This window comes from Cyanistes caeruleus, chromosome 1, assembly GCF_971803275.1.
Source record: "Cyanistes caeruleus chromosome 1, bCyaCae1.hap1.1, whole genome shotgun sequence".
NCBI classification, from domain to species: Eukaryota; Metazoa; Chordata; class Aves; order Passeriformes; family Paridae; genus Cyanistes; species Cyanistes caeruleus.
This window is the reverse complement of record NC_141701.1, coordinates 110580337-110598890: the sequence shown is the minus strand read 5'-3', so window position 1 is coordinate 110598890 and position 18554 is coordinate 110580337. Positions and strand designations below refer to the sequence as shown.

The 18554-nt window shown below is 45.7% G+C and overlaps 1 long non-coding RNA gene across 2 annotated transcripts; it reads right to left on the bottom strand.

Annotated features, from left to right (window-relative positions):
• Positions 1–3284: 3284 nt before the first annotated feature.
• On the bottom strand, positions 3285–9076 carry LOC111923525 (uncharacterized). Of its 2 annotated transcripts, none has more exons than XR_002861142.2 (3): positions 8868–9076; positions 6787–6907; positions 3285–3320 (listed from the first exon to the last, which is right to left on the bottom strand). It is a non-coding gene; the product is annotated as an uncharacterized LOC111923525 (long non-coding RNA). The 2 variants fall into 2 exon arrangements; XR_002861143.2 differs by lacking the exon at positions 3285–3320 and adding an exon at positions 5248–6723 and having other exon boundaries at positions 6809–6907.
• Between the last annotated feature and the right edge of the window lie 9478 nt (positions 9077–18554).

Genomic DNA, 18554 nt, shown 5'->3' with positions numbered 1-18554 from the left:
CTCCGGGACTACAAAAAGAAGGTCAGATGGAAAGCTTGAGTTTTAAGTTTGTTTTGGATGGCCAGTGATTCCTGGAGAGCTGTGGAGGGTTTGCCCCAGCCCCATGTCCCCCAGCAGGGCTGTGGCACCAGCAGCAGGGGTGTTGGCTGTGCAGGCACCCCACATTGCGGGGACTTGTTCCCAGGTTTGGAGAGAGAGACTTGGAGAACTGTACTGCAAGAACCTGCCTGGAAACCCCACCAGCTGGGCTATGATTTCAGATGGTAAGCTGCTGTTTCCCCCTTCCCTAAAGGACCAGGATGGAAACATCTGGAACTCATCTTCTGGTGAGGGGGGGTTGCTGTTTTCTTTAAGCTCCACACTAGTGCTGGGGTGGAGGTGTGGAGCCTCTCGTGGGGGCTGGCGTGTATCTACCAGGGCTGTGCACATAGCCTGCCATGCCCTGTGTCAGGATGGGTGCACAGAAAGCTGTGTTTCCCATCTGAACAAGTCACAGGGAGCATTATCAGCCTTTTGAAGAGATTCCAAAGAATTTTGTAATGATGTTCAAAGTCTTTGAATCAGGTCTGGACCTCTGAAAAGCCAGGTGCTACCTCTGGCAGTGCTTGTGATCTCAGTGCAGAAATCACTGGGTGAAGATTTACAGCTGAGTTGTGAGAAGATAAAACCAGATTATGGTGATGGTCTCTTCTGGCCTGAACATGCATGAGGGTCAGCAAGAGAGCAAGACAAAGCCTAGCTTGGTAAAACCAGAGCATTGGGAAGGCTGTGCCGCCCTGCAAGGTAGAAACAAGGCTGTCCCTAAATCGGTACCTCCTCCTGAGGGCCCTCCATCAGTTCTGGCTTCCCAGCGTTTGGATGGGAATTTGCAGAGGACACTGGACACAGGAGCTGTGGGATGCCATGCAGTGTGTCCCTTCTTTGCAATCCTCCTTGGCTGGGCTCAGAGACATGCTCTGCCTGTCCTGCTTGGCCAGGCCGGGTCATGCAGGGAGACGGGTGGGAGGGAGGAGCTCCACAAGTCCATTGCAGTGGCCCCACTTTTACAGCCAATTAATAATGAACCACATTTGAGCAGGCTGCAAACCAAAGGTTAAAGCTTTGCTAGAGGAGGAAAACCCAGCGGGAGCAGGTGGCAGGAGAGCTGACTCCAGGTACTCTCAGTTATGCTGGCCCACAAGCAGATGGTACAGAAAGAGAGAGGCTCTGAATTAATGAATTCTGGGTTTATTTAAAGTAGGAGTCAAAAAACACTATGGAAAATTGACCTGAGGTGCATGTCCAGAGTTGGGATTTTCCCCTGTGTGTGTCTGTGGGGCTGCTCTAGGTTGTCACCTCCAGCGTGATGCAGTTCCAGCTCTATATTTATCACACGGGGAGATGAGCCCTGTCCTGCTTGTGTGTTAGACCTCCTGCTTCGTGGTTACTACCTGCCAAAGACAAGTGGGATGTTTATAAAAGAGAGCCATTTTTAGACCAGGAGGCCAGCTGCTGGCCACCTCCCCATTATCTCTGGAGACACGGGCGGATGAACGCTGAACCCTTTCCCAACATCCTCAGCAGGCGGTGGGAAAGCAAAGAGGACTTTTCACCTTTAAACTTTTCCATGGAGTGTGCCCAGGTGACTTGAAGCAGTAAAAGCTGTTCCCAGCATGGGGTGTTTGAGGATGGTGCCAGCATCGCTCCCCAGCAGCCCATAGCTGGCATAGCTTGGCCATGTGGGGAGCTTACTGCTCCAGCCCCGGCTCCTGCAGCGGGCATACTGCCCCGTGCTCCTCCTCACAGCGTCTGTTTTGTCTACAGGCTAATATTTTCCATTCAGTGCATCCAAAAAAACACAGCCCAGCTGGGCTGGAGAGTCCTTTGAACCTTGACACCCCAGGGCTGCAAACATCCCCTTCTCCAGCAGAGACCTGCAGCCAGGGCTCTGCACTCCCCACTATGAGATCCCACAGCTGGTAATGGGTTTTTTTTGTCCCCTCTAATGCTGGCTCCTCTGAGTGGCTGGATGCTAGGAAGAAGGGATTGTGCTTTGCCAATGTCCAGGCCCATGACTGAGATCTGGGATGATGCCCCATCCAGCCATGGAGCTGCCAGGTCTCTGCACTGGCAACCAGGGAAGTAAGCAAAGGATGTGTTTGCCATCCATCCCATGTGTTAAGTACAAACCACCCGACTGGAGTTGTGTGCCTCTCTTTAAAATGGTTGGTGGACAGGGAAGATATAATCTGAGGCTGGCTCCAGACTGTTTTGCCTCCTCAGGGCTGTATTCCATGGTATATTTGTATTGTATTTTCAGCAAGCACAGTTTAGCACACAGGAAGATTTCCCAACAGGCTCCCCCTCACCTCTCCCTCATCCACCTCGGTTATTGCACCGGGGCTGCTGCATGGGGGCACTGCACTTGTGCTGACCCAGCAGCAGGGCTTCTGGTGGCCAGCCAGAGGAAAAGGCTGGGAAACTCATGGCCCCTCAATGTTCTGAGAAGAAGAGAGGAGGAAGAAAAATGAAGATGTGCCAGGGAAGCAAAACTACAGTGGGGAGGCATGTTTGTATAAATAAAACTAATTGCTCAGCCTGGCAGTGACTCTGGTTCTGCTGTTTATATCTTTTCTTTCCAAGTTCTGCCTATCCCAGATCGCAGGTGCAGCACAGCTTCCTGCAAAAAGCCACAGAGCAGACCAGCAGCAATAGAAGAAACTTCACCAAATGCCTCTCCCATGCCTCTGGAAGAGTTGCATGGCACAACCTTGACACAGGCAGCAGAGACCTTGCAGCACAGCTGGGAAGCTGGCAAGCACAGCAGCAGCTCCTGCTCCTCCCCAAAAGCTCACATAGAAATTCCAGCCCTGATTCTGCACAGGATGTGTGGGATCCTGACTAACACACCTTGCATAACCGTGACTGGGAAATCGCCCCATCATGCGAGGGAAAGCACAGCAAAAACACAGATGGAGGCTGAAAATAAGGAGCTGGGATCATTTTGCCGGCTAGCTGTAGGAGTGGCTCTCAAATTCCTTCCGAAGGCCGGTGGTGTTAATGCATGCCTTAATGATCTGGAAAAGAGGTGAGCAGTGAGGTGGCAAATCTGCAGATGGCCCCAAATTGTCACAGTTGCTTGGGATGAGACTGCAAAGATCATTTTTATGGCAAGTCCCCTGCCCAGGACCTCGACTGCCGATTTGGGGTGGGACTGGAGGGGTCCCAGCCATTCGAGGCTCGCTGCTGGCACTCTGAATCCTGGCTACAGCACACAAGGCAGCAAGGCTTCAGATCCTCACGGACAGTCCATGTCGTTCACATAGCTCCCAAAATAAAGCCTGTGAAAGCAAATTTTGGAGTCACCTAGCAGCCGGAGAGCGTACACCTTGAGAGGCAGTGCAAGCAGTGTGACAGGCAGCTGTGCAGACAGACAGACAACCGGGAAGGAAGAGATGGGGAAGGTTTTCCTGAGGCATAGCCTCTCCAACTAAGGTCTGAACGAGGGGACACTCCCATTCTCTTATGTCCTTAATTCTGCCCCAATAAATCTACCCCTCACTCCAAACAAAACCATAAAAGGCTGCTGCTCTTTTTTTTTAAAAAAAAAAGGAAAGGGAAAGGGAAAGGGAAAGGGAAAGGGAAAGGGAAAGGGAAAGGGAAAGGGAAAGGGAAAGGGAAAGGGAAAGGGAAAGGGAAAGGGAAAGGGAAAGGGAAAGGGAAAGGGAAAGGACACAAATCCTGAGGGAAATGGCATCATAAGCCACTTCTTTCTTGGACCAGAAAACAATAGCTTTGTGTTGAGCCTCTGTTTCATCCATGAACAGGCTTAAATGAGCTACACAGAACAAGACACCAACATCCCCACATTTCCTAAAGATCTTGGTCAACCTGCCCTAAATTTGGGACCTGACTGACCCGAAAGATACCAACCGAAAACCCAATTTCAATGGGCTTAAATGTGACCTCAGCAGCACATGAGGCCAATGGACCAGAGTGTTTTATACAGTGGTCTGGATAGCTGTGGAAAACACTAAAACTGGGTCTCATTGCACTTTTAACTTGATTAAAGATGTTACAGTGTGTGAGCTAAGAAGCTGTGCTGAATCAAACCTAGGAAAAGCAGGCTGTAATGCCGTGGTCGGTGTGTTAGACAGTGTTATCTTGTACATGGTGGGGAGCTGTCAAAACTCAGGAAGATGAATTGTGTCTAACTTCAAAAAGCATGCCTCACCTTCACATTTTCACATATATAATAGTGTTGTGGCAGCAGCAGTGAAGTGATAAAGCCAAGTCTCAAGGTAGCTCAGCAGGAATGAATAAATCTTCATAATTGACAAGCTGTAATAATAATAAATACTTGAAGAGTTTATTTCTCCCTCTATCCAGTTAGAAAATGACTACATGGGAATCCTTGCCAGCAATTGGGGCTCTTCTAAATAATTACCAAGTCAATTCACAGCCTCTGCCAGATCCAGCATTTCAATAATTAAAAAGGTACCACTTGTAGCTAATGGTAAAGAGAACAGATGTTTCCCCTCAGAAGATTTTTCCTTCTTCTTTCCCATCATTTCCACTCCCTTAAGCCATCCTGTGTCTGAGTATCTCCCAGTTATGCTGGCACACCCATTCCAGCAGGTTCCAGAGGCAAAGTCCTGCGCCCTGGAGCATGTGAGGTTCGTCCCTGCAGAAGCAGAGCTGGGTTTCTTGCAGTGAAGGTGATCGCTGTTGTTGGCTGCAGGGTGAAGCAGTGGCATGTTCTCAGGAAGTTGGCTTAATGCCCTTATGCATTTTCCTGCTGGCACCCACCAACTGAATGCCAGGCAGGATGAAACACACAGCCACGTGCCCAGGCTGGCCAGGGGAGGAACCTTCAAGGCTTTCCCCATCTCAGTGTGGAGGCTGCTCATATACAAAATGGTGATTTGCTGTTCACTAAAGGTTTGTACCCTACCCTTAGCCCTGGCACTGGACTAGTCTGTGCATAACCTCCATGTTCCCCAAGCTTGAATTTTGAGGATTGTTCTTCCAGGCATGAAATTATCTGCTCAATGGTGTTGTTTTGCTTTCCTCTGACATTACAGCTCTTCTGTGGCCCAGTTTGCTTTGCTTGCTACTACAACTACACATAACAAGCTATGTTATGAGCACTCAATAAATGCTTCAGTCATCTTGAGGTGAGGTGCGAAAAAGGAAAGCATATTTTTTTGTTTCTTTGAGGCTTAAAAGATGCTTAATCTAGAACAGAAGCTCCAAAGGCAGCATTTTTGCTGCTTAAAATTTGTGGTTTATTCTGTGAAATTGTATTGTTGTTGTTTGCTAGCATTTAATGTAGTAAACATGACCTACATCCGGAATGCTGCAGGTCATTAAAGGATGTTGACAACAAAACTGCAAGCATTTGCCACCTTTAGAAGGTTTCTTTCCACCCAAAGTTTAAAATTTGGTAGGTTAAGGTTAAGATAACCAGTACTATTCTGGATTTGCACAGAAGATAAACAGAGTTGCTGGGTTTGGTCTCTGTAAAGCTCAGTCCTTGTGCATCTGACAGACAGCAGCATGGTAGTGCCGTGGATAGTTTCATACTTAGTTGAACTCTTGGTGTCTCTAATCTCTCCATTTGTGCACAGCTCGTGGGACACAGGTGGGTTATCTGCTCTGGGTGCAAATATAAGCAGGTTCAAATTTAAGCTGTCCTAAGTTAGTCTTGAGCTGAGTAGTTAAGGCACATAAGGAGATGGCTAAGCTAACCTGACCTTCAACAATTCTTCACTCCACATCACAGACATGCATTTATAGAAAGACAGACAGGGGAGGTGAAGGCACAAATGAAGCACAGCACCTAAAAGCCCATAAAGCCAGACCTATAAAGTGCATCATGAACCCCTCTGTACAAATACTGCAGTACACAGGTGAAAGCAGCATTTCAAGGATTTCACTCAGACTAAGATCCCTTTCAAAGTAGGCTAAGTATTGGCAGCTACAGCCAAAATGTTATGCTGCTCTGGGCACACGATTTCTCAAGGTCCTCTTGGGGTGGGCAGTGATCAAAGGGACAGCAATGGCAGCCAGTGACACACCTTGGGCCACAATGGGTGACCAGACATGGAATGAGATCTGGCAGAGAGTAAAGCAGAAAGACAGTAATTGGCAATGTGCAGGGGATGGAGGGGGACAATGGGCCCAAGGAGTCAGAAAGGGGGCACAACAGCCTCTCCCCCATGGTGACTGGACACCAGCTCCACAGACAGTCAGTGGTGCCCACGTTAGGCTGACTGGCTGTGCGGCATGAGGAGTACCAGGGCTGGGAAGCAACCCCATTGCCTGGCCCCAGACTATGGCACAGGAACACTGAGTGGGCCCAGGACCCTCATCCACAGCTTGTGAGACCTGACAATTTAGCTGAGCTTCCCTCGGCAGACCCTGGCCTGATCAGGTCCTGTTTGACCTCCAGGTAAAGCAGTAGAGACATTTGCATCCTTCCTAAGGCAATCAGGGCTGGGCGAGGCAGGAATATCCTCATTTCCCTTTCATTGTCCAAATATCCTTTGCCTTGGAGGGGTTGCACAACTTCTGCCTGCCGGGATAGCTGGACAATATCCATCAGCCTGCTTTGCAAGAAGTATTTCTAAAGGCAGGCATGTGACATAGGTGCTCATATCATCTTACAAGTCAAGAGGACTTGTGCTCCTTTGAAGATTTTCAGTCCACATGAGCCAAGAACTTTAAATATTTTGAAAGCCACTGGAGAGACACATAAATATTTGGTTAGGGTCCATCCTATTTTAGACAAATAAAACTACCTACAGGAACCCTCAAAGATGCTCACATCACGCCAAGGATCATGGTGGGGCTGATGTCTCCTCCGAAGGTTGCTTGTTTGATCTGTTCACTGTTCTCATCTCTCTTCCCTCCTACTCTTTGGCTCCTGCAGAGAAAAGTGGTGACATGATTTATAGATGTATTCTGAGGCATTTGAATACCTTGTTCCTGCAACCTGCTCTGACAACTGCTGTGCCGAGGGCTCCCAGAACAAAGGCTCGGGACGAATGAATCCTTGTCTTCACTCACAAGAAAGGTTTAAAAAAGAATCACCTCCTTCTTCTATTATTTCCTTGTCTTGTTATTTTAATTTTTTCCCCTGTGCAGACAGCAACATTAAGCCCACTAGAGAATGAATGAATATCAATGAGACAGGGCAAAGATGGAATATGCAGCAGCTCTCTCCCAAACTTATAATGAAAATGCCTACAGGGAGGCGGTATTGCAGCAGATAACACACACGCTCTCACACCCACTGTTTTTGGGAAACATCCACATTTACTGGAAAATGTCTCATGTCTCCTAAGTGGGCAAGTTTCCAATTGTCCGCTCAAGTTTGTGGTGCACCCACTCTTCTAGCAATTTCAAATAGGAATTCAATTACAAATGGAGGTGCAGCCAGAGCCCAGAGATGCAACAGGCTGGGAACACTAGAAAGTTAGATACAGACTTTGCTGTAAATTCCCACATCAGGGACTGTTTCTAATCATAAATTATGTTGCTCAGGAATTAAATTAATTGGTTTCTTGCTGGCAGTGATAAAAGATGTGTTTCTGACAGAAAACAGAGTGTTAGAGGACAGTGTCTGTAAGCAGTGCACCAGCTAAATCCTCCCTTCAAAACTTCCTGAGTCCAGCCCTTTGCCCAGGGTGCCATTCAGCAGCATCCCTTCCTGCTGTAGCTGTGGGATGCCCTCACAGCTATTTGGTCTTTTTGAAACTCAGGAGGGAACAGAGGCTTTTATTGAGAAAGCGATTCAAGCCCAAAGCTGGTTCACAAAACAGCTGTCTGCAGCAGGAGCTGGTGGCTCCCCAGATAATTTCTGAGCACCCCTAGATCCTTCCTTTCCACAGGCCCCCAAAAGAGGGGAACAGCAACTGGGTGTTACAGGACTTGTTTCCTTTACAAGGCTGCCCAGGCACTATCTAGTTCGGGTGACTTTCATGGTCTTGGGTAAATGAGAAGCAGCAAAGGCCCGGCAAGGAGCAGATCAGAAAGCAGCATTTTCCATGAAGCTGTGAGCAAACAACACCAACCCTGCCCTTCCTCTGCCAAAACACTCAAAAAATAGCCAGCTTTAAAAGGAAATTATAGTTAAAAGCCAGTTGATACTACAGGTTTTTGAAAAATGTTAGTGATAAGCTTTTCTCCTTTCTGAACTGCGCAATCACCGGAGAGCCAAGAAGTGTTTTGTTGGGGTTTTATTTTATATGATAAAAAACTCAATGCTGCCCTCTTTCAGAAATGCAGCAGTACTGGTCTTCAACTGCTCGTCCTTAATTAAAAAGTACTGTGTGTTCTTTCCATGGCACAGCTTTTGACCATAAATCCCCTCATCCCATCTGAGCGAGAAGGCGATCCGATTGCCGCCCACTGCTCGGTTTCGTGTGCTAAACATCTGACGGTGATAAATAATGCACCTCAACGGCTCAGCTATTTACAGAGATGGCTCAGCTAAGGATGACTTCATGAAAACAAGATCTATTATTGCCCAGGTAGAAAAAAGGGAAATAGTGCAGTTACTGCTTGTGTTTAGTGCAGTTTAAGTGGAAGAATATATGGGTGCTCTGTTAAATGCTGATTAATCTACGGTGTAAGGTGACTTCCCTGTTCATGAAGGCCAAGTTGAAGACAAGCCCCCCAGATACACTGGGAGAAAAACACCCCTACGGTCTGGCACTGCCCCTCCCCAGCTGCTCAGTCCTGTGCTGTGTGGGTAAAATGTGTGTATGGCCTGTGTCGCCTGCCCGGGGTGCAGGGCTCGTGCAGCCTGGACCTCTGCCCAAGCCTGGGTTTAACACACCAGGAGAAGTGACTGCTCAAAAGGGAAAAATTACAGCTCTTACCTATGTACCTTGTCAAATGAAAGGCTAAATCCAGAGTTGTTTGGTCCCAGCACACTGTGCTGTAGCAGAGCAATCTAAAAAGATTGTGGTGACAGAGGACACTGCCTGGCTAAGCTCCCTCTCAGCAGTGGCTGGTGAGATTTACACTTTGCAGACTTACAGACTGCTGCCTGTAGCTCCCAGTGAGTGGGATGTATGTGCTGGGCAGCTCACAGCTTCCCTCCCTGAGCACCAAGACAGCTTTTCTATGGCACCATGTCCCATAGGTTTATGAGGTCATCTCTATAGTGCCTGACAGCTGTGGAGGGGACCAAGGGGGTGATGAGAGCCTCCCTTGTCCTTACACCCCATTATGTGTCACCTTTGCACTCCTGGGGTCACCACCATGTGGTCCCTGATAGCAGATGTTACGATGGAGCCCACTCTGAGCTCAGCCAGCCTGCAGCCAAAGCAGGGCTGCCCTCAAAGGCCACTTAGGACAGGACAGCCACCCTCTCCAGTGTGGTTTGGCAAGGTCAGCAGCAGAGGGAAAGAAATCTGCTCTTGTAAAACACCATGTTTGGTTGGTAGCCACAAGCACAAAGCACCAGGTTGCACTGCTTTGCAGACAAGTGCTGTCCTTGAGAAGGTGCAGAGGTCTGGGATGAATTTTCCTGCCTGAAGATATCACTTGGTTTCACAATGAGTCACTGAAACCTGAGAAAAGCAATTCACCAAGGAAATCAGAAGGAGTAATTAAGAGAACATAGTAATTTAAAATGTATCCTAAGAGATCCTGTACGTGACATCCACACCAGATGGAGAAGCATGCCTTTATCCACCCTAGGTTACACCAAGTCTGGGGAAAGCTGCAGCCACAAAGTCACCATGGTTACAGATGCACAAAACTGAGAGTGATGAGATGTCCTATTCTGACACAGCCACATTGTTCATCTTCAAGATGCAACTATTAAAGTGACCCTGGATTGTGCAATTTAAAAAGAAAGAACCACAGAAAGTTCTAATATATTCAGGAATATGAAAGTAGACAGATTAGAGATTTTAATATATGCACATTGTTCAGGGTGTGCAGAGGAATATATAATATGTTATTGGACTGTAAATTGAGGCACTCATTATGCAGCCTTCATTCTGTGTCCAAAACTTCTGCTTAGATTTGTTTATATCACCTTCTGTCCTAGAGATGGCTGCATTTAACACACTGATGTATTATGTGTCTATTTGCATGCATGCATACTAAGATGTAGTTGTAATACATCATAAGGCCTGCGTACTAATTATCACATGCTAATGTAGCAAATTAACCATGCATTAGTTTCCATCAAAAGCAGATTTCCTTTGCATACAAGGTGCCAGATACAACTTCATGCGGCCTGATCAGAGTGATGCATAATAACCACTTGAATACACTTTCCATGCTATTTTGCTGACATAAATCCAGTGATAAAAGCTTAAGAAGCCACCGAAGGTTTTAACTTCACAGTGTTTACTGCTCATGATAAGGAAACTGGATTTTACTTTCTGAATGTATTCCCAAGGGCACACTGATACACAGTGTTTTTTGGGTAGTGGTAATAGTAAAATCCAAACTCACTTTTTGGATTTCTTAAGGTGTCTTGTTATTTTTGCAAATGCTCTCTTCATTGGATGCTGACAGGCTGCCACAGCAAACTTAGCAGGAAGTTCCCTTGACTCTCTAAGTGAGTCTATAGGCAGGAAGAAGCTGTTTGGAAATGCAGGCTGTGTTTACAGTAGGAAGTAACTCATCTAAGGGTAGCATCAGAGCCAGGTCCTGTCTCTTGCCCTGAGGCTCACAGTCCACAGGACTCTATTATAGAAATTCCTCAACCTGATCACCAGAAAGGAAACAGCTTTCCTGTGGCTGAGGAGGCTGTTCTTTCCTCTTAGACCGTGGATACGTGTGTGACAAGCAAATGACATACTCATCCTTGTATTTTTTTGCACAGATGTGGCTCCTAGGATGATTTAAGGCTTGCTGAAGGTGTGTGGATGGAAGTACAGCAATTTCCACTGAGCCACAGAGTCACCTGCACCTCACAGGAAGTTTACTGGAGTGCTCTTCTGAGCCAAGGCCAGCTCTCAGTGGATGCAACAGAATGGATGTCTTTGTTCCTGGGAAGATGAGGAAACTAAGCAGCAGTCTTTTTGCTCAAATATCTGAGCTTTATTTTAATTTTAAAAATACAAGTTTGTGATTCCTAGGCTACAGACACTCAGTATAAAATATAAAATGTTTTTCCTTGGAAGCACTGGAAACACCTGCTCTATATATAATAATGAAACATAACACAGAGCGACCCAAGTTTCAAACACCAAATTTTGGTGAAGCTGTTACAAGTAGTGGTTCGTAGGCAATGAAATTGCTGTCAGCATTTGGCTGTAAAGGATTATAACTGCTGGGCTGGTAAGAGGACTCAGGCATTATAGAAACCCTAATTAAAAGGAAGTAATTTGCCTACCTGTACATGCTTACACCCGTAGTCATGTCACTTCCACCTCGTCTCAATTTCCCTCCAAGTGAAGTGACCATGTAATATCGACCATGATGTGGGTCTGCAAACACCTTGGTGTGAGCTGTGCTCATGGTGCTCCTGCAGCTCCCAGGCAGCCCATACCCACAGCTCCCTTGGCCTGGATGAAACAATCCATAGGCTTTTGTGGCAGCTGACATGCCAAATTTTAACTTTTAGCTACTGAGACTACTTCATCCTAAAAATACGAGATCTTCAAACCAGGCTTTTCCCAAAATCTGATTTTTTCTGAGCAGTTACTTTCCTCCATGTTATGTACTTAATTGTCTGGAGTCTCAAGCTGCCTGTTTGTGCTCCTCACAAGTGTTCTTGCTGTTATTCCATTACTGGAATTGCCAGCTCTTTGAGACATCTCCTTCCCCTGGAACTGTTCAAATATCAGTAGGGGGCATTATTGTCTGAGGCTGCCTGGTCTGAGAGTGCTGCCTGTGGTTCCTTATTCCATTCCTTATTCTGCATGAAGACTGTCCTTGAGCAGATGGTTGCTAGAAAACTCAGACCACTTTGGTGGGTAATCCTACAGGAGTTATTGATCCTAGAACCAAAGCCACAGTTGAAAGGCTCAGACTATAACTGTCCTAGTCACATATTACATCTCCTACCTATCTGAAGAAATGTTCCCTAGCATAAATTTGTCCATATGTTTACAAATGGACAGCACATGCTGTTCACAGATGTTTACAGCTCAGAGGAGTTTGCATGGACCTTCTTTACAAGGCAGAATATCACTGTGTCTTGTAAAAGGGAACAGAAGAGGAATACAAGCTAGACTCAAAGTTGGAACCATGCCTTGAGGTTTCCACTCTTCTGGAAGAGTGGTACTTTGCAATCTTACATTTTTAACAGTTTATTAAAAGACCCCAGATCCCTTTCACCTCTAAATTTTCCAAATGTGTCAGCACTCCTCTGGTCTGATTTTCTTTTAATCTTTGATTTTGGAACTAGTAAAGTTGTGTTCAAACATGACCTACAGCAGTGCTCTGCCATGAGCTTGTGTTTGTGCTCTGGATCCAATTCATCCATGTAGAGAGGAACCAGCAGAGGGATCGACGTGCTGCTAACACCCTGAAAATAGGACTTACAGAGACTCTGTGCATACTTTGGTCTTGAGACTGCTAAAGGGAGTGAATTTCAGCTCAAAATTTGACTTCATCTTCAAGCTACAATGTGATTTTCACGCCTGGGCTCTGCTTACTAAAGATTTCTATTACAGCCCTAGGACAAAAATGCTAATCCAATAGCTTTCATCTTTCCAGCGTCTCTGACCCGTCTCACTCCCCAGCCACATTCTGGAGTATGCTCTGGATATGAGGATATGCTGCAAGAAAGGCTGAACCGATAGCCTGATGCTTCTTTAAGCAGTTGTGTCTTTAGTCACCAGCCACTATGAAAGAGTTGGATTCATTTTTATTGTGTAGCCTTCTCTGTGGAATATTACCGTTATCCGCCCAAAGAGAGAGCAAAAGCTCCTCCTTTCTTCCATCCCTGCTCCAGTTCTCAGGTGAGACCCATCAGATCTGTGCTGTACACAGTGAGGAAATGCAGAGGATTATTCTGTCCCCTGAACTGAATGTAATTGGGGTTGCAGCTGCATCTGAGTTAGCACAGGAATTGCCATGAGGAGCAACCCCTCAGACCATCTGACCCAGTGTTCTTCACAGGAGAGTGCCAACACCATCTGACTTGGAAAAAGAAACAAGAAAAACTAATAGTGCTGCTACAAAGGTTAGCTTTGGTCTGGGACCATGAGGACTGGCAGCTTCTAAATGCCTTGAATAGTGCATTGCTGGTGAATATAACTCTTGGCTGCTCCAGCTCTCCATATGGCAGCAGCTTCTTTCAGACCTGCAATAAAGAAAGACAATGGTAAAGACTAGGAAATACCAGAAAGCTGCAAAGAATTCACACATTTAAATCAAGCTTAAGTGAAAGACACAATTTCCAAAGTTTGCATATTTACTGTATTGTCTGCATCCCATACCAAGAATTACTCATTCCTGGCAGCATTTTTGCCTGTAAAACACAGTAATTGCAATTACACTTCCTAAAAAAAGCACAGCACTTTACCTTAAACAGCACAATGCCTTTTGCCAGACTCACCTGCAAGGAAATCTTGATGAAATGCTTGAGAAGTCACAACAGACATCAGGTCTCACTTCAGTGTAAGCATTCCTTCACGTGACACATATTGTTGTGTGTGGAAAGGAAGATAAAAGCCCTTTCACCACTGGCTGCTACTCTACAAGCTAATCACTACGCTAATGTGCAGATGTTCTTTTGATACAACCTTTTTCATACTCCACACAGCAGGTTATTTAGTTTTTCTGTGAAGAAAATGGAAAGAGACCCAGTGGGTGACTGGAGTACTGCATGTTTATTATTATCCACCTCGCTCATCATAACATCGTATGAGTCGATGAGCCTGTGATTTCTTTTTTTTTTTAACCTCTAATGCAGTCACTAGGAGTTGCTGCTGCAGTCTTGCTGCCTGTGGAAAATTAAAGGATTGAGAAGTGAGGACAGATTTAAAATCTACTATTTAAACACAAGTGGTACAAGAGGAAGAGCTTAATTTTCTATATCATTTCAGGCGTGAAGCAGAAGGTGACCCCGTTGAAATAATTTTAATACTATAAATGAGAGGGGATGTGTCATCTGTAAGTGAGGGAGCAGGGGGAAGGCAGCCACAGCTCACAGGGGGCTGTAGCTGCAGGGAGATGGAGCAGCTTCAGATGGAGATGATTTTTCTGTCAGCACAAAGTGCATGAGGGGAGAGCTGGGGCACGCTCACAGACAGAGGTGCTCTGAAAGAGTAGGGAAATGATCCTGTCTGAGAGATGCTCTGCCTCGATGTGACATGAATGGAAGGAGCCAAACTCCCTGCTCAAAATACACAGGCAAATGTTATATGTCTTCCACCACAAGAAAAGGAAAAGAAAGGAAAAGCGAAGAAAAAAGAGGCAAGGGGGAAGGGAAGGGAAGGGAAGGGAAGGGAAGGGAAGGGAAGGGAAGGGAAGGGAAGGGAAGGGAAGGGAAGGGAAGGGAAGGGAAGGGAAGGGAAGGGAAGGGAAGGGAAGGGAAGGGAAGGGAAGGGAAGGGAAGGGAAGGGAAGGGAAGGGAAGGGAAGGGAAGGGAAGGGAAGGGAAGGGAAGGGAAGGGAAGGGAAGGGAAGGGAAGGGAAGGGAAGGGAAGGGAAGGGAAGGGAAGGGAAGGGAAGGGAAGGGAAGGGAAGGGAAGGGAAGGGAAGGGAAGGGAAGGGAAGGGAAGGGAAGGGAAGGGAAGGGAAGGGAAGGGAAGGGAAGGGAAGGGAAGGGAAGGGAAGGGAAGGGAAGGGAAGGGAAGGGAAGGGAAGGGAAGGGAAGGGAAGGGAAGGGAAGGGAAGGGAAGGGAAGGGAAGGGAAGGGAAGGGAAGGGAAGGGAAGGGAAGGGAAGGGAAGGGAAGGGAAGGGAAGGGAAGGGAAGGGAAGGGAAGGGGGAAAAAGAGTACCTGTGTTGCTGTTGCCCTGGAGTTCTTTTCCATCCTATGTATGAATTCTCTAGTGAACAGATTCTGACAGATGCTGAATTCATGTTACATCCTTGACACCTTGTGTTTCCAGAGAAGTGGAGCATTATTCTTTGCCTTGTTTTCATTTATTTTGCTGTTCTAGTTAAAAATTGAGCTCATAGGAACATACTTCCCAGGGCAGACAGAATCCAACAAGGGAGCCAGCTTTATTACCTGGCCTGGCTCTCCCAATTCACTTCTGTGCTACCCAGGGCTGCTGTCAAGGAGAGCAAGTTTCTAGTTAAGTTGTGGGAAAGTTCACTGGGACCATACATTCTCACTTGAAAACAATGCCACACAAGGATTGGTAGTTGGCATTACCTTCTGGCTGGCCTGGAACAGGATCATCCTGAAAAGCAGGACAACCAGTCTTCATTCTCTGTCACAGTCTGGCCCTCAGAAGAAGAGATAAAGAGAGCAATTTCTCTCAATAAGAAGAAAGATCTGAACACTTTCAGGCAGGAGCCAGCCAGGCCAGACTCCTCTGCAGGTAGAAGAAGGGTGGAATGACCACCACTTCCCCAGGTAGTGGGCAGTGGGATTTATGGAGCAGAGAAATCATTGTAACTCATCCCCACTTGTGCATGCATGCAAAACCAAACAAATTGCTGAAAATGAAAGTAACTGTCCTGAAGGAAGACTGGGATTCCTTAGCTTTAGGCTTGATGCTTCCCATTGTTTTTCAGGATGGACACAGCTGTCAAGCTGCAGTCTTGGGAGGAGGTATAATGCCTCCTTGTTTCATTTCCGTGTGTCATTAAATGAAGGTGACAAAAGTTAGGCCATGCTACACTGGGGCAAAGCTCACATCTTACAAAAAGCAGATACAAAGAGCAAGAGTCTGGACTGCTCAACTGTCAAGTGAAGCAGGGATAGTTATCTATGTCCAGACCTCACGCTTTTGCTATGAAGGTGTAACGCATAAAACAAATTCCTTTCCTGTAAAATCACTTTCTAAAAATAAGATACACACTGGCAAAACCTTACGTGAATGGAAGGCATCATAGCTCATTAGAGGTGCAGAAGGGATCCAGGGAGTGAGGATGATCTGTGCCATAAGCAGTCTTAAAGCAAAAAACCCAAAATTCTCTCATGTGTGATGGCTCAGTACCAATGTCAATAATCTCTCAGGATTTCAGCGGGTGACCTGGAAGAGATGGCTGAAGAGGGGGTCTCCAAAGGACTGGTCATCTTAGTGAATTTCAGGTGTCAGTTTAAACTTCAGCATCCAAGCTAACCAGTGACAAACTAGGCATCCCAAAATATATTCTAGCCGCAAGCTACTGGATATTTTTCAGAGAGTTACAGATGGATACTTGGGAGCCACAACACACGCTTAAAAAAAAAAAAAAGGAAAGTAAATATTCTGCTAACCACAAGTTGGCAGAAAGAACTGTTAAAAATCCTGTCCCCAAAGAGCTCATGAATAAAGGAAAGAAGCTCTTTGAAAAAAGACAGAGCATGTGAAAGTCAAGGTGAACCACATCTTTATTTGTTATCACCAGCCTGAAGAGGTAAACGCTCTTTTATTTTGTTACAAACACTCACATGTAGAAAAAAGGAAACTACTTCTCTCTGAAGACTTTGTTTTGTTATTTTATTAAAGAACAAATTCCATTTCAAGTTACCATTTGCTGGTGTCAGCTTTGTTTCTCAAACAGAAGCAGGGAAGCCCTGTGGTACTGAAACCCAGCTGATACTGGGTACTTTTAGCAGTAACATGTAAATGGTATTTTATTTAATTTACAAAATCAGATGCTTAAGGCTTTGCAAAGGCGGATCTGCAGCTTTAATGCGTCCCCTTGTGACAGCGGGCTGGAATCAGCCTTTATGCATGCATAGTTTACAGGAAGAGGCAGAAGGAATAGATGGAGCATATTAATTAAAAACAAAAAGGTAAATTGATAAATTATACCTCACAATATACAAAAAAAGGGAAGGTAAGACCAGATGTATCAAGCCAAGTCAAAGATCATAATTTATGTAGTCACAGTTTGGTGAACACACAGAGACATTGAACATTTTCAGTCGTGTCTCTTACAAGCAGTAATTCTCATGAAAGCAGGACACAACCTTCTATTAGAGGAATTCCTGCCAGGAAGGGTGGGAGGATGAAAGAAGTTGTGGTGATGGGAGGCCCTCTTTATGCAGAACAGCAGGTATGAGAGGATAGGTCAGAGCACACTAGACTGGGAAAGCAAGAGGCAAGAACATCATCAAATATGGGAGTCATTCTCAGTGAACAGAGGTGCCAGGAACTGAAGTTGGAGGATTTGTAATGACAAGACATGGCTAGCCGGTCTCATAAACATCCTGTGTGGAGGAAGAGAGATTAGATGGATCACATTCCCCCTGCATCTAGAGCCCTCTCATGCCCTGCCACAGTGGCAACAGCCAACACTGCTCCTGCCACTTCCAAAAATGCCTCTGGGTGGGACATTGCTCAGCATGGAAGGGAACTGGTCTCTTATGAGCTGTGTAATGTTTCTCATGATTCTGGGCCCATGCTCTCCTACTTTCTGCTGGACATCTCTTCACCTCAGCAGTTAAATACGTGACAGTGCTGTCACCTTAACCAGGCAGACTACAGAACACCACATCAATTCAGTCACTGAGTGACACGAAGTACTAAGAGTGATGAATCTTTCCTACACGGACAAGAAATGATTGATTTCAATAATTGCCTGAGAATATTCACATGACACTCGAACATAGTCGCTGTCATGATTACCAATGTCTCTCTTCCTCACAGCAAGTCTATAATTGGCAGGAGTGTCTTAGATAATTTATACAGCAACAAGATTTTCACACTTTCCCAGTTTTGGATAGTTGCTAATATTTCATGAGACAGTCATTTTGTTATACAAGGGAGCTTTTGGCACATCTGTTGATGCCGACTGTCATTGGATTTCTCAATTTTTCTGTCTTTTTTATTCATTGTCACTAGCATCCACCTATTGTTTTTTTGTATTGTGAAGATTTATATTTAATTGAATTTAGATTAGTGCAAGTCTTTTTCTATATTTAACAGAAACATCTACTTCAAGTCCATATATGAATAGATTTCCTGTTATAAGGAAAAATTCCTTATTGCTTAATAGTTTGCCTGTACCATGTTGTTAGATAAGCAAATGGCTAAATAAATCAGGTGTTTGCTTATCTAACTGTCCTGCATTCCAAACTAAGCAGACCACTCCAAAAACCAAGCAGAAGCTGTCACCACTGCAGGAGGAGTTAGGAAAGAGCTGCTCTCTCCATTGCTTTGTTGTCATGCTCGTGTGGATTGCCATGTGCTGCTCACTTCTGGACTCAGTGGGATCTGACTGCTAACAGCAGAAGCAGGGGTTGCTTCCCTGCTGGAGGGACTGGGAAGTCCTCTTGTTCTCTTAGTATCACCATGAAACTAGTGGATACTTTCAACTGTCATCCTTAGAAGTCTTTTGTTTCATCTCTCTTTGTACAGAGTAGTCACGTTTGCTTACCTGTTGAACAGCACAAGTGCTAATTTCACCTCATTTTACCTGCAACAAGATAAACAAAGCCTTAACCTTCTTTGGCAACACCAGCAATTATGCAGCCCTTGGGCTT